This window comes from Thermobia domestica, chromosome 1 (genome assembly GCF_964235325.1).
Source record: "Thermobia domestica chromosome 1, izTheDome1.hap1.1, whole genome shotgun sequence".
Lineage (NCBI taxonomy): Eukaryota > Metazoa > Arthropoda > Insecta > Zygentoma > Lepismatidae > Thermobia > Thermobia domestica.
The window spans coordinates 139,042,109-139,058,555 of record NC_137454.1 but is presented as its reverse complement, the minus strand read 5'-3'; the positions used below and the strand labels follow the sequence as shown (position 1 = coordinate 139,058,555).

General features: G+C 35.9%; 1 long non-coding RNA gene across 1 annotated transcript in view; it reads right to left on the bottom strand.

Moving 5' to 3' along the window:
• LOC145689580 (uncharacterized) overlaps positions 1 to 9,914 on the bottom strand; it is a 41,534-nt gene extending 31,620 nt beyond the window's left edge. The window contains exon 1 of the long non-coding RNA XR_014132106.1: positions 9,351 to 9,914. This is a non-coding gene — a long non-coding RNA (uncharacterized LOC145689580). The remainder of the gene's footprint in view (positions 1 to 9,350) is intronic.
• Between the last annotated feature and the right edge of the window lie 6,533 nt (positions 9,915 to 16,447).

The window sequence follows — 16,447 nt, the reverse complement described above, 5'->3', positions numbered from 1 at the left end:
AGCGTGTAAGCATAGTAACATCAGATAAAAGCTAGTATAAAACTTCAATGCTCAAACGGAGCCCCACCTCCCAATGATACGACGGAAACCATTTCACGGATTGACAAAAGAGATCGCTCTAATGTACTATTCCAATTATAGCGACCTTTCATTACAGCGGTCTTTAACAAATGAAACATAAATAAAAGGAGTTATTATGTACTGTACAAAGTCATTCACTACTAGTCCTAGCATCTAGACAGGAATGTGTGTATAAAATCAATTCTAAATCATATATACACACACATACACACCCTTACCTAGGAAACTTAGTACAAATTTATTTAACGTGTTTTTATATTCATATTGTGTTTAGTATAGCTAAAGGTTCAGTATTTATAAATTCGTTAGGGGAGCCCACACCATTCCTCGGATTCTTGCCTAAATCAATTGTCATTTTAAAAATTGTAGAAAAAATATTATTCATTTCACTCAACACAATAGTATTAACAGCACTTACAGTACACAGTATGTAATATTCTACTAGTATATACGAATAGCTTATGCAGTATTTATTATAAATCATTATAACCAAATGTGAACTGCATCTCCTAAGACACGAGAAACAACTAGGTCAATATTTATTATCTTGATACTCAGAGGATTAATTATTCTTGTCTTAATAAATAATAGTCTCTAACAAGACTTTAAGTTAAACAAACTAATGGCCTTCAAAGCTGTAAATAAAAAACAAACTTTTAGGTCTTTGTACAAAATATTACTCCGCAAATGCAGTCCGACGTCAAACGTTCACTATAAAACCTAATAAGAATTGTTCTATACCATCAACAGATTTACAATCCACCATCTACTTTACTTTGGCCATTCTACTTATACATTCACTTGTAACAATGATCATTTTCTACAAATACAAAGACATTGCTACAATATACTGGTACTTAATTTTCAGGGCATGATTCGGAATAGTAGGAACATCGCTCAGTCTTCTCATTCGAGCAGAATTAGGTCGACCACGAAGCTTGATTAGAGATGATCAAATCTATAAAATTTACTGCTCCTACTTTTTATTATAACCAATTAGAATCGGAGGCTTCGCAAACTGATTAGTACCCTTCATACTTAAAACATCTGATATAGCTTTGAGGTTGTGAATACTCCCCCTTTCCCCACTCTGCAATTAACTGCAAGAATCGTTGAGAGTGGGGCAGGAACTTGAACTGAATGAGCCCAATATGGTTAAAGATTCGGTTTCTAGGTATATTTATAGGAATTATTACATTCTTCCTTCAACATTTCTTAGGATTACGAGGAATGCCTCAACATTATTCAGACTACCTCGATGCTTATACTTAAGGAAATATAGTATCAAGTATTGGTTCATTTCTTTCTTTTGTTACAAGTCTTAAGCTTATATTCATCGCGAAGCAAGCTTTTACTGTTCTCTTTTCAAATCAACAAAGATCATTGAATGGTTTGGTGTTTATAAAATTATTTAAGAACTTTTGTTACCCAGCTTCGTATTTAGTATAGAAAGTAAATGTTCATATACTGCGATCCTAATTAAGTCGTGTACTTTTTCATTCTATATATAAAGCATATAGATCTTTCAATTATGAAAAGTTTGGTAATGAAGTTTTGATTATTTTCGAACTTTCGTATGTCCTACCCGGGTTCGATTCCCGGTGGCAGAGCTCAAAAAATTAATTTCACAATCATTCACTTTCATAAATCATTATTCTCCCTTAAGCTAAAAGGCGTAACTGTTGGCCGTTAAAGTAAAAGATTTCATTTCATTTTTTTCTAACTTCGAAACATATTTCAAAGATGTTGATTATGGCTTCTTCCCCTTGGAAACTTGTCTTTAACTAACATAAAATAGATTATAGGACACTCCCAGATAGAAGCTGAAACTGTCTCACGAGCCTACTTTAAGAGTATACTTTTAATATTTCCACTGTGCCAGGCAATAGCATGAAAGCTAGACATCGGCTTCTATTTGCTTATAACCGTACTCGAATATTTTAACCTAGAAGATAAAGGAATATACGTTCAATACCACACATTCCCGTACTTCTTTAGGAAAAGCAAACATCGTACATGGACACTTCCCATTCATACTTTATTCAGAGCCTCCCTGTCACGTTGAAAAGTCATTTTGTCTCCTGGAATTAATTTTCAGTTTCAAAATACTGTTCACTGAAAAATACTGTTCAAGGCAACGTACATTTGATAAAACAAACAATCACCCTTAAGATCCTCATCATTATTAATTATCCGGTTAAATTTTTCCTCCTTAATTACTAATATTTATTCAGGCAGTGCTTTATTGTCTTGCACAAAGTTACATGAGTAAAATATAAAAATAGATACATGAGGCATGGTAGTTCAAAAATTGAGCATACACGCACTCATCGACCTTTCCTTACATTTCATCCTCATATAATTATGGAACAGGCATCGGAATATTTAATTATGCCATTTTCAAACTACACCATGAAATTCTATTCACGACCCCGAAATAATATCAAACTACACCATGAAGTAAGATATTTTGAATTTGAATATACCGTATTTCCAAGTCATTTCTATCTCTCAAGTTTTTTGGATCCAAGAATTACCTTCCGTCGAATTACTCACAAAGCTTTCTTGGATTAAATTTTACCTTCACACAGTACACAGTCAGTACTGTTTACTTTTCGCACATCACATTTTGGAAGATGTAGACATAAAACACATATTTATAACAACAAATTTCTGCACCTAATAGAATACAAATACAGCTGTGTTTTAGGTTCACAAGCGAAGGGTTACTAGTGTAAAATTATTGCAAGTATTTTACAACGGATAAAATAAGTGAGTGCATATGAAAGGTGACTGTATTAGATACTGTTTCCCACCGGCAGTGTATTTCTGCACAGTGCAGAATCTGTACCTAATGTTTATAAGTGGAGCGATATTAGTATGAAACCATTACAAGTGCTACTAAAAACTCTTTATCACTGCCAATACCTACTTGTTTTCACTACCCCTGCTCACGCATATACTCACCATCGCTGACGCGCCTGCTCCTTTCAGACGCAACCTCGCGCGGGCCCACTAGCTTCGCCCTGCCCCGACTCGATTAGATAGCATTAATGCTTTTAGTGGCCATTTGGCACAGGTTGGTTAGTTTTTTGCACTGTAGTTTTTATGCCATACATCCGCTGTATTTATACGCGAATCGTAAAAGAATTGTAATTTTTCAACAATCACTTCTAATGGGTCCTTTGAATTTTATCTATGCTAAAGAAGATATTTTCATGTCACCCAGCGCAAATCATTTCGAAGACAATAAGAAGGAATTAGTGAACGATACTTCGCGTGGTGAGCCAAAAGTAAACATGCATGACATGGACTCCAAAAGAAATATGTACAAGGTATATTTTGAATTTGAATATAACTGCAGGTTTGATTAAAATCAAGTTGCTTCTTTCGTCATTCCTCTACTATACAAACGAATAAGTACATTGCACTACACATTGTCATGTTTGGCCATTATATCGTTCATTCACCCTCCTAATAATTAATTTGTCCACTGAATATTCAGCCACTTTTAAAAACTGTGCTTATAAGAATAAATCTGATGTTGAACAACTGGCCACCTACGTTAATACAGTAAACCTTGAGTTATTAGCATTTTGAATGTACTGTACAACGTTCAATTACACACACAAAGTGAAAAAAAATTCACGGCAAAAATAAAATATACTACACGAGGTAAAGTTTAATTATTCCGATGTGTCTGAACTCAAGTAGATCTTTAGTGAAAAAACACCTCAGCTACTAAAAACCAGGCGTTCCATCTTTGGCTCTGAAACTAAAGAAAGAAGGAAGACAATCTAGATGCAAGTTCAATCACTCTGATTTGGCTGCTACAACAATCTGCACCGGAGGTATGCTCTTCTCACCATTACTTATCGTTTAAAATGAGCTCGGTATATAGTAATGAATTTTGGGAATTTAAATTTCAACATCTACTTTAACCTATATGAATGGTATTCGTGTTAATAATAATTACAGCAAGAAATGAACGAGAATAAAAGTAATAATATTTGGTCTAGGAATTAATTCGTGCGGTTGGTACGCACACATTGAAGCTGTAGTACAAACACAAAATGCATAAATACCTTAAGAAAAATATTGTCCATCGCTAGCCACCACTTTTGCCCATCTGTCAGGCAATCTACGGATTCCGTGGCGAAAGAAGTCCTCATCCTTGGAAGCGATCCAGTCAGAGACCCATGTTTCGATATCTTCTGAAGAAGTAAACCGCTGTCCAATCAAATCGTTGTTCATGCAATCGAACAAGTAGTAGTCCGAAGGAGCAACGTCTGGTGAATACGGCGGGTGGGGTAAAACTTCCCATCCGACATTTTCTAAATAGGTTTTGACCGGTTTTGCGACATGTGGGCGAGCGTTATCATGTTGAACAATAAGTTTATCATGTCTGTTCTCCCATTCTGGTCGTGTTCTGGCCAGAGCTTGCTTCAAACGCATTAATTGTCGTCGATAACGTTCTCCATTCATAGTTTCACCCGGTTGCAGCAGCTCATAGTACACCACACCTTTTTATATCCCACCATATGCACAGCATAACCTTTGCACAGTGAATATCTCGTTTTGGTTGTGATAGACCTGGTTCACCTGGTTTCACCCAGGCCTTTTTTCGTTTAGGGTTCTCGTAATGGATCCACTTCTCATCACTCGTAATAATTCGATGCAGAAACCCCTTTCTGCTCTGTCGTTGAAGCAGCAATTCGCAAATGTTTTTTCGTCTTTCAACGTCTCTGTCTTTCAATTCATGTGGAACCCAATGTGACGTCTTTTGAATCATTCCCATGGCTTTCAAGCGTTTGGAGACTGTTGTTTGATCAACGCCTAATGCTGTTGCAAGTTGTTCCTGCGTTTGACACGAATCCTGCTCGAGCAATGCTGTCAATTCTTCGTCTTGAAATTTTTTTGGCTGTCCAGCTCGCTCTTGGTCTGCCAAGCCGAAATCACCACTTCTAAACCGTGCAAACCACTTCTGACACGTTCGCTCAGCTAGAGCATGGTCACCATACACTTCCACCAAAATACGATGGCTTTCAGTCGCACTTTTCTGCATGTTAAAGTAATGCAACAGGACACCCCGCAAAAACACTTTATCAGGCACAAATTGCGCCATGTTCACTTAACTACAAACTGGTGTTGTTGACGCTTTAATCCACTGCCCTATACTACGAACGATACGCGATGACAGGGGTTTGCAACACATGTGTGGATACACGGAACTATGGGACGCTCCGTTCGTTGCGCCATCTCTTGCCCACCCGCACGAATTAATTCCTAGACCAAATACAAAAAAAAAATTACTGTTGAATTGCAATTGAACAATTTTCTGGAAATACGATATAACTAGTATGAACAAACCGATTTTTTTTTTTTAAATCTTAAAATTACTGACAAAATTTAAATTTTCAACCAAGGATGTGGAATGTTTCCCAGCCCAAAAATTGTGCAGGTTCTTTCGGGGAGACGTGTAAAGCATACAATAATAATAAGTAGAAATATACTTCACAACTTGGATTGAAATTGTAACTTTAATGTGATTATAATTACTTTCTTCAATCGTGTCTCTCAGTACACGTCCAGTTTAACAATTGGTTGAAAATATATATTTGTCAAGAAGAAATCTTCAGAAGATAATAAAGAAAAATATATATATACACATATATTTGGGAATCATGCATAACGAACTTTGTTCACGGCCAAACTTGCTGGTGCTTACCTTTATCTAGAATTAAAAGTAATGCAACTGTACATTACCTATACTTGCGTATTAGAAATAATAAATAAAATGTGTTTCTCTGAATGTAAGTTAGTTACAAATCGAAAACGCTTCTCTTTAAAAAATCTTACTAAAAATCTACCTCTAGTTCCTCAACACATTACATTTGGATTGCGTACATACCAATGGAACATACCAAACTACAGGACTAATTTTAATGATTTTGGTACATGACCTGTCCATGTACTAACTTAGGCTTTTATCACACTAGTTTTCCCGAACGGCGTATTCTAACGAGGTAGAGGAGATTCAAAAATTTATGTCAAAAATACAGTAGCTATCTCGCGAACCTGTCCAGTTAAAAAAAAAAAAAAAGACATTAAAGATAAGAGACCGTTTTTTTTTTTTTTTTTTTAATTTTTGTTTTGTTTTAACTGGGGCAGGTATTTTCTATATAAACAAAAATGGCTGAAACGATGTTTGGCAGCCAACTCCTCCGAGACTGACACATCGCTGAATCGATTTTGACAGCTTTAAGACCCGAGTGAACTATGTCTCAACTTACCGACATAAAGGGTAACGTGTAAAAATAATCGAAAACAATGATATTAGTTTGCAATTCATGGTTTTTGAGGTCGCTGAGATAAAGCAGTGATATTCCTCCTGATGTTATTTAAATATACATTCACAGCCCATCGGCATGAGGAGATCATTAGTCGAGGGAACAGTTGACTACTAAAAATAATTGAAAATTATAGATATTAGTGTACAATTCGTAATTTTCGCAGTCACAAGAGAAGAATATAATTCCGATTACGTTAAAGATGAAGTTAAATCCCCGTCGGCATAGGTGGTGGTGTTGGTATGGGACGTGGGGTGGAGATGAGAAACGGTCACATTGCGGATTCTTATCATTCTTTCACTGAAATGTCTATCCTAAGGGAAAGGGGGACGGGTCAAATGCCTTCCATTAAGTTATTTTCCCCGTATGAGGAACGGGCATTTCAGCTTGCTACACACACACAGAAATGAGAAAGAGTTGCGTTAAAAAAAGGAAAACGGAAAATATTACAGTATTGGGTATCTAATAAAGTATGTGATGTATAGTATGATTATAGCATGTTACAAAGGCCCTTTAATCGTCAAACCTATTCCAAAACAGCAAATAGGCAACTGGAAATAAGATATTTAAAAAAAAGTTCCAAGACTTCAGCTCCTTCAAAAACGTTCATTTAATAAAGTTTTTGGTATTATTTAATTTCTCTCCGAAATCACTACGGTTTGTTATTTGGGATTATGTTTAGAGAAGGAGTCCAGAAGCACGTAAAAAAAAAAAAAAAAAAAAAAAAAAAAAAAAAAGACGAGAAATTGATGATGCCAATACTTAGACCTAACATAACGTAACAAAATCTAACGTGAACTAACCTAATAGCAGTAGAAATAAGCGAAATTCTATCATCTTTTGGAAAATTATGCTGGCCCCCTACAGTAACGTAATCTACATAACCTAACCTAATATGAACGGAAATAACCGAAACTGAATATTTTTTTTTTAGAATCAATTCCTGGATCCCTTCTGCCAAACATAAGCTGTTATTTGTAACTGTGTTCTTGTCATGAGTATAAATACAGTGGCAATGTATGACAAAAACTATAGTGCATAGAACACGAACAAAGCAGGTAGTCACTAAAAAGCACAAATGCTACCTAACTGAGTCAGTAAGGAGCGCAGCAGGGGGAACACGTCATCGAGGGATGCGTTCATATGAAGCAGGCGCGTCAGTGACGGTGGGTATATGCTTAAACGAAGTCGTTTACAACGTCTCACTACAAGTCACAGCACCGGCTCCGGAGCCGTCGATGGATTTGGGGAAGATACTAAATGCCATCCAAAGTTTTTATTAGTAGTAGTATTTACCTCTGGCTCCTGACCTTGCGGTAGTATCCCATTAGCAGGGCTATTTGTCTGACAGCATGTCTTGAGAGAAGGAATCTTCAGTCATCGCAGACCTGAATTCTGGGCGTAATAGTTATTTTATTTTATTCCATATTGTATAATTTACCCACTTCTTCGTCACTCTACAAATTTGTCTACTTCCTTATGCGACAAGGGAATCTCATAAATTTATGTGTAAAATAGAACATGAATCGTAAAATGTTATTTTACGTAGGAATTCTGCTTAAAATGTAAATACAAAATTTCGTAAAATCCTACTTTGCCTAATTAAACCCACTGGGCTGTTTTAAAAAAACACTGGGTTTTACACAAGCCTACTTTGAAACCCATTCTCCTGTTCCAGGAAAAGGATAACATGGTAATATTCGAACTACACTTCCACACTGCGATTCCATTTAGAAATGAATGACCACGTATCAAACTTTAATCCTTGACTGCAGAAACATACGAATTTCGTGCATTGCAAATTTTATATATTAGGCACTCATTAAAAATTAAAAAAAAAAGAGACAGAAAAAAGGCAAACCAACAAACATAATAATAATAAAGGGAAACAGTAGCAACATAAGGACAAGAATACAGGACGTTTCGTGCAGTTTTATTCTATGGATCCATAGTGTAAGTAGTAATAGTAATAGTAGTAGTAGTAGAAACGGGTTAGAAGCCCCACATGGGTTCGTTGGGTTCTGTTTTCGACATGAAATGGGCAAATTAAAGACTTAACCAAATTTTTCTGTACATTTTACAATTTGTGGATCCGTATAGTAAAACTGCACCCAACCTTTGTTTTCTTTAATAATAACATGCATCGGAATTTAATTTTGCCGGTTGGACGAAGTAGGACTGTGTAAATTGATTTTAAAAAAATGAACTATACAAATACGAAATAGTTTATATGCAATCACGAAACGCACATCAAAAATTTTCTAGACTGAAAACACTGTATTTTCAATGTTCCGCAACACCAAAACATACCACTCATATTGTTTCGATCAATCTACGGATGCTTTAGCCTAAGTTACAAAATAATGTAAATTTAATTTTGATATATATACATACAACATAATAATTATTATTCTATGTACACACCAGGGTTTCAAATAATTGCTCAGCAATATGCACTAATCTTGATTTTCAACTACAAAATACGAAAGATAAATTGTGTGCCTAAAAAGTAAATACATTTGTTGTATTCTTTCTACTTCCACAAAAATATAAATGCACAAATAAAAACACTTTCAAAAATTCATTGTCACGGAATTACATATATTTTCGAAAAAAAAATATTACAAACACAATTTATTAACTTCATGCAGTACATTTAACTTTAATTTAAATATATTGCACAGAATTAGAATCACAAATATCGAAAATATTACAATATTTTAATTTTGGAAATATATTTAAAATTCATGTTGAGCCGAGAGTACAACAAATTACATTGAACAGCCATAACTATGGCAGACTCGTCAAAGGACGCACAAAATTAAAAAAACAACAAACTTTTGAACTTTTAAATAAAAAAATACACAAAAGAATGGCATCGAAAAATATTTAAATTTCTAAATTGAATATTATACATACCTGGTTTCTTTCGAGAACTAAGTTACCTTCCAAAACAAACTTTGCATTTCTTAAAAAAGTGTTCAGATTTTATTCTCCACTTCTCACTTTAGGCACAACAAACAATGTTTACAAAGGAACACATTCACTGTCCTTGGAAAATAGTTCTATAATATTAATTTCATTGATCAGAATGATAAAAATATATAAAGTACGATATTCTATGCCACATAATTAGCAAGTAACAAAGGGTAGTTCATTAAAAAAAAATCAATTAAAACTCCACATTTACAATGTTCCTTCAGTAACTACCTGAGTCGCGGTAATTTCTTTACGGACTTTATTTATTAATGTTTAAATTTCTCATGAATTTGTTATACACTATGATACAACAGTAAAAATTCCAGAAAATGTTATGTCTGAGTTTATTAAACTTCATTTAAACTTTCCATATCAAAAATGTAATTATCTTCAAAAGAAACTCAAATCGGCAAACGACTTCAAACTAAAAATCGGTGACTTGAGTGACATCTACAATACATCAACTAAACACTGAGAAGCGGCTGTGGGTTACTGTTCCACCAAGCGTCATTCACCAACGGACCGCAAAAAATGGTGTAAGCGACGTAGAGGTGAGAAGTTCATTAACAAGCTGCCAGCTGGGAATTAATCTCCCTGTCGGCTGAATGAATATGACATCAATCCTTATGCTAATGAACTCATACATATGAAAGTATGGAAATACAATAGTAAATACGTACAATAACTAAATTGATTATGTTATTGTGAATAATAAACGTTTCCTCTAAGAGCCTTGCGTCAAGAGCGGATCCAGGGGGGCGATCACCCCTCCAGAAGAGGAAATTCTCTTATTTTATATGTAAATAAAACCCACCGCAGAGTTTGGAGCTCCTAAGTAACAGTATTATAACCCACCGCCCCCTCAGAAGTCCGTCCTGGGTCCTCCCCTGTCTTGCGTTACGTACTCTATTCTGCTCTCCTGTAAAAATACTAAAATCTGAAGGATACTTGTAGATTATTGTGTTCCTAATTGATTGTACATTTTAAGAATAAGCAGTAGTGTCAGTGTGTACACTACGTGAAAAAATTTGGTTTATCAAAACAAAACAAAACTCCTTAACAAGCTAATTTTTACCAAGCCTAGGTTTAAAGTACGCTTGAAGAGTTAAGACTGATGACAATTTGAAAATAGAAAAAAAATATTTATTTCAGTGGCGGGTCTAGAAGGTAAAAACCGGAGGACCAGCCAAAACCCACACTATGATAGGTATATCATGAGTTTACACAAATCATTTTAATCCGTTTACGCACTTCGTTAACTGGATCTAGGAATAAAAGATGAATAATTCTTTTCACCAGTTACAATTAGATATGAAGTACGAATTAGCAAGTAATAAATGTTAGGCATTTATAGGTACTAGAGCTAAACAGGTTAGTTACAAGACATTGCACTTTATATGCCAAAAAAATGTAATTGACATTCAAATTAAAATTTGTATACAATACAATTCACCACTATTAATGTTATCCGATGAATTGAAGTGTCCAATGAAGAATAAAAGACAACGCTTACTATAAACTTTCAAAAGTATATAAATAGCTTCAGTTATTTTTGTCACTCAAAAAACTGGCAGGTCTACGTCTCTGGCCCAAGGCTAGTCCGCCACTGCTTTATTTGTCGATTAGATAAGTAATTTAGTTTCATTTTAGTGTTGTATTCCACAGATAAGTATTTTGCATCCTGAGGATTATACTAACCCGCCAACCTCAACAGCACTACGCGTAGTCTATCAAGCATATCATTATATATTTCCATAGGAATACATGGGAAAACGATTTTCGATTGTCCATATACCATACTTTGTAATCAACTGGATGAATCACCATCAACGTAGCCTACTCGATTCCTAATTTTTGGCCCTCTTTATCCTGGCTAAAATTACTGTTGATCAATCAAGAAGCTCTTGAGATTTTGTGTCTCCCAAGCAGGACACATGGACAGATAGAATAAATATATAAAGGAGTTTTTGGTAAAGCAAACTTTTTTTAAATGGGTTAATTAGAGCTCTTAAATATTAGCTACTATCGAAGCAAATTAAACGCTGCGTTTCTTTCATGGAGGTCACTGAATAGGTATTATGCTCCAGATTTTGATATCTGTCTCTCAGAAAATTGTTAAAGCGGAGGATTAAAGTGAATAATTTGCATATAAATTCTAAAATCTGTAAACAATATGTACTATATATTTGTATTTTTATCCGATATAGTTAATCTTTTTATTCATTTCCATTGGCTGAGCTGAGAAGAAGAAAATAGGGGCCTACTTCGATTTCATTTGATTTGATTTGCATGGATGTTGATAACACCAAGAGCTCGTTTATTGAAATTTGTTGTTGTATATGTACGCTTTGACAAACATTCATTTATCTGTATAATGCAATTTACGACGGGTAATTACTGTTGTTAAGAACTAAAAGGCATATGCTTGCAAAAGGAAATTTGGAAAAAAATGAAGTGTTTCGCTTTATACCAACAAAAAATTAACTATAAATTCTCAGTTTTCAGCATACAGAATACAATATTTTAAATTAAAGGGTTAATAAACTTGGTGGAAGCATGAGCGGCTTTTTAATGTAGTTATAAGATCACATGCGTTCCTAATAAGTAATTATAATAATAAATTATAATTAATAAAATAATTATGGACATTTATTACTGTACAAGAATGAGGAACGAGCGAACAAAAGTTTTAATTCTTTTGAATGGAGTTAGCAAACCTGATTATTGTCCATAAGAAATTTTACAACATAATATTAGTCACGATGCTTGATTCAAGGATGTTATAAAATAGAGGATCTGCCCATACGTATCTTCATCATATGAACTCAATGAAGCTTTAAAAAAAAAAAATCATCGCCTGAGCCGGCATGTCTGATTGGCTACTCTCTTTTCCGCCATGATAGTTGGCTCGAAAAATTGCGATCTTATTGGCGCGGAGTGGGCAGAGTAGGTGTGGCGAAGCTGTGACGTATGGCTTCATGATGGGCAGATGCTCTATTTTATAACATCCTTGGCTTGATTTTACCCACTGTTCACTGCTCTGGCTCGCATAATTTTTAATCAATCACGATCGCCCCTAGTCATTGAAGATAAATACGCGGTTCTGATTGGTTGAAGTTATCTGTTTCTCGCAACATACCCTACACATGGCAGAAATCAAGCGCCTGCTGCTCTCGGTCCTCGTGGCCGAGCGTGACAACACAATGGGCTAGTAATAATAAGCTCGTTTTTGGCCTGGGTTCAAACTCGCCCCAAGCAAAGAATTTTATTTTATTCTTAAATATTCATAACATTTTTTCATTAAAATAAGATAATAATACTCAAAAAAGTTATTTACTTACGTTACATTTGCAGTTTTGCCACACAATTCCATAGTAGTAGTAGTTGTTGTTGTTGTAGGAACGGGTTAGAAAGCCCGCAGGGCTCGTTTTGTTCCACATTGACCCCCACGATACAAATTTAACTTCAACTGCTTCTTAAATTTTCTTCTTCTTCAATTTCAAACAAGTAATAATTTTCTTCTAATACTATAATACGCAATACATGCACCAGAAGATTTAGACAATCCCAAACTGCAAGCAATCAGAAACGTATATTTAGTTCCTATGGCTAGAGTCGAGCGTGAAAAATATGCCTCTGGCTCGGCTCTTACTTGCTTTCAGCAGCCCTTTAAAAATGCCTGCACTTACGTATATTGTAATCACACTTTTAACGTTACTGAAGAAACGTGTTTTAAGTATGCGGCCTATCTTCTTGCAGCCAATGGAAGAGTTAAGGAAACGGTTTGATCAGAAGAGTTGGAGCTTCCTCGTCTGTGCTGAGACGATGATAGTGAAATGAAAGACCTGCTTGTCGCGGGAAAGGACTGACTGATATCGTTACAAGACCAAGACGACTTAGCAGTACGTTTTCGTTGCACTCTTTGTGACACTCATAAACAAATTATTATGAAGGATAAAATAAAATATTTTATCAATGCACTTTACAAAGTAGGAATTTAATAATACCTTATATATGTTATTTTTATTTATTTATTTTTTTGTAAGCATTCAGAGAACGAATTAATATTGTTAAATTACATCTGAAATGGATTCACTTCTGAAAATCAAGCATGCAAAGGCACAGACAATTATGTAGGTGTTACACTTGTAATTCAAACAAACAATTATAAAATACAAATAACTAGGAATAGTCAATTGTCAAGTTATGCAGGGTAGATTTAAAGCGTGAGAAGCTGATGGGATCAGTAAATTCGGTCCCCGGTAGATCAGTGGAATTTCACGTATATTTTATAGCTTCCTCGCGGATAAACGGATATGGGATAGCAAATGAGTCTTTTGTACGGGATACCAGGGTTCGTTTTGTAGTAGGAGCACATGTGATTGAGATTCTACGGTAAAACGTAGGTCTAAGTCTTGATGCAGAAAATAAATGGCCGAATGAAATCTGTCATTTGCTTTAAGTCGAAATCAAATGTATACTTGTATTTCGATACATGAAAATATTGTCGTTTTTCTATTTTACAAGCTACAGAATATTATAAACTAACTGAAATGTCCGTTCTTCGCACGGACAGAATAGGTATATGGGAAATATTTGAGTCTTTTTCTCTCTTATCATACGTATTTCAGACAAACTGTAATGATAAAAATCTACAAGATACTCTACTTTTACCATAAATTTTGAAACATCCTATTCCATAGAAGACGAAGTTTAATCGAAGTAACATGATAAAAACTCACGTTCAGGTGGATAACTGTTTTAAAAGTTAGTCTATTTCAAACGGGTGAGACGTTTACCCCGATTCCTAAAACCATGGATTCGACTGTATTTTCGGCCATTTTGAAATGTATTTTTTACCCCTTTCCGTTGAACGTGGTCTTAAACGGCATCCGGAGTCTCACGTCAGTATTCTGGAAACTATGGATTGGGCACTAATAGGCTTATATGTCGTTGTCGATTATCTTTATGTCTTTTTATCCTCACCTTACCAGTGACCCAGCAAACTATGAATTCGACATCAGTAGGGGAGACCGGAGCTGGTTAGCAGCAGGGGCTGGTTGACGAACTGCATATAACTCCTTCATTAATTAACATAATGAGCTGTTGCTGCTGTCATAAAAGAGCGACCTGTGGATGGAATTGCCAGCTTCATATGGAATTTATAACTTGCGGATTATGGCGTCTATTAGATAAAGAGTGTTTTTGCTAGTCTTAAGTATATTTTTCCGTTCTCCGTTACATCACAGAATCGTCACTACTTGGAGTACAGAGATAAGTAATATAGCATTAGTTACATCTGAACTTTGTTTTTATGGATATTCAAACAATAAAACGTAAATGCCAAACAATTCTGAGTAATTACGACTTTGTTAGACAACATGAGCTTGGGGTTAGTTGGCGTATAGCATTTGGGATTGGTTGGCAAGTGCGCCAAACAACCTCCTGTGAAATTTTATTTCATTTTACTTTTATTGTTACATTGTTTGTTTTATTGTTATGTAGTTTACAGTTCTACCAATCTTTTACTTCAATGTTATAGAATAGCATGCACGTATTGGATTACTGTCAAAATTTAGAAATCGAGGTAAGATTGTATGCCCGACTCTGAATTTCCTGATCTCAGGATCAAGAATATTTTCCATAAGTAGAAGCTTTGCTTTGTATTAGAGATCTGCACGGGCCGGGCTCGGGCGGGCCAACTCTGTTATTTCTTTGGGCCGGGCCGGGCTTGGGCGGGCCGACGCTGTTATTTTTTTGGGCCGGGCCGGGCTTGGGCTGGCCGACACTGATTTCTCTTCAGGTCGGGCCGGGCTGGGGTCGATCAATTGCAATTCTTTAATAATTATTGACTTTCGTTAAACGGTAATTGGAATAAAGCCAAACGTTGAAGAAGTGTGTCCGTAAAAAATGTTACCAAGAATGCAATAGCTATTTACAGTTTGTGTTGCTTAGCGGCTCCACTTTCACTATAGAGGATTGCAGGCATTATGCGGTAAATTGAGCTCTACCTTGACCTTCACTGAACTCAGAATATAAAAAGAAGGGGTGGGAATGATTTGCCTGTCGCTAAACAATATTGCCATCTTCACTTTATGCTAAAAATCAATTACAGTAGAGCGTCGATTATCCGAAGTAATTGGGGGCCATGGGTGTTCGGAAAACTGGTTTGTTCGGATAATCGAACCGTACATGTTTATTTGCCAAAAAGAAGTACTGTACAGTAAATTTATTCTTAAAAACAGGCATCTCTTTAAGTATTACAAAGTAACGTACAAAGGCAACGCCTCATGAAGGCCCCATTAGAAGCAATGTTCCGCCAGCGGTGGCTCAGTGCGGCGACTACTGTGGGAAACTTGGTTTGGGAGTGAGGGGGATGATGGACGGTAGGGTGGGAGAGTAACAGGTGCGAGCGAGTACACAGTTCGGTCAAGCGGTCGTTCGGTTGACCGACGTTCGGATAATCGACGCTCTACTGTAAGTTAGATTTTTGTTACAGGGAATGGAGTTTTTGTTCTCTCGATGACAGGCAAAGTTCTAGGAGGCAATTCTACCATTCGGGAGGCAAGCGTCAGGTTGTGAACCAGAGTTTAGAAAATGTTTCTGAGGGTTAGGTCAAATTTAGTACTAAATTTTGAGAAAAATTCGGGCTCGAGCTAATTTTTTTAAAAAATTATCGGGCCGGGGTCGGGCCAAAACTTTTAAAATTTATCGGGCCCGGGCCGGGCTTGGGCCAAGAATTTTGAAAAACTTATCGGGCTGGGCCGGGCTCGGGCCGAAAATCTCCAAAACTTTTCAGGCCCTACGTTCGGGCTGGATTGGGCTCGGGCCAAAAAATTCGGCCCGTGCAGGTCTCTACTTTGTATATACTTAAACACAAACAAACTATTTGTTGAGCAAAACAATATATTCACATAATAAAGTACATACGTGTTAGAGTTTCGCCAACTAACACTTTGGCTTCATCAGACACTATGAGATACAGGAGAAATGTACACTCTTATATACAAACAACAGCTGAGACATCTTGCTTCTGA